Below are 553 nucleotides of genomic sequence, written 5' to 3' on the forward strand. Positions count from 1 at the left end.
AAGATGGATCTGAGGATCTTTGTTTCTAATCTCTAGGGCATTCCTAGGCTGGTGAGATGCCGACTTCTGGTTGTGATGCTAATATGTTAACATGATTGTAGTTTTTTGTACATTTTGATGCTAGTTTTATGTCTTTTCTCATCATGTCTAATCTGAGGAACTTTGTTTCTAGTCTCTACGAGATTCCTAGGCGGAGATACGCCCACACATCTGGTTTTGATGCTAATATGCTAACATGCTAAGTTTTGAGATTACTCCATATTCTGAATCTGGGTGTTGCTATACGCCTAGATCAAACCTTTCAGCCTGATCTGAGCATGCCAAGGCATTTTACATGCTAACAGGCTAGCATGCTAACTTTTGAAATAATTAAAATGCTTGTAGCTTTTTTATACAGTGCCTATTTTGACGCTAGTTTCATCACCTGATTCTACTCAACTCTGATCTGAGGAACTTTGTTTCTAGTGTCGACGACATTAAACAGCCATAAACGCTTTTCCTTTAATGATCTGAATGTGGGTGTTGCAGTCATAACAGTAAGTAATTCACAGAG

This window comes from Brienomyrus brachyistius, unplaced genomic scaffold (genome assembly GCF_023856365.1).
Source record: "Brienomyrus brachyistius isolate T26 unplaced genomic scaffold, BBRACH_0.4 scaffold189, whole genome shotgun sequence".
Lineage (NCBI taxonomy): Eukaryota > Metazoa > Chordata > Actinopteri > Osteoglossiformes > Mormyridae > Brienomyrus > Brienomyrus brachyistius.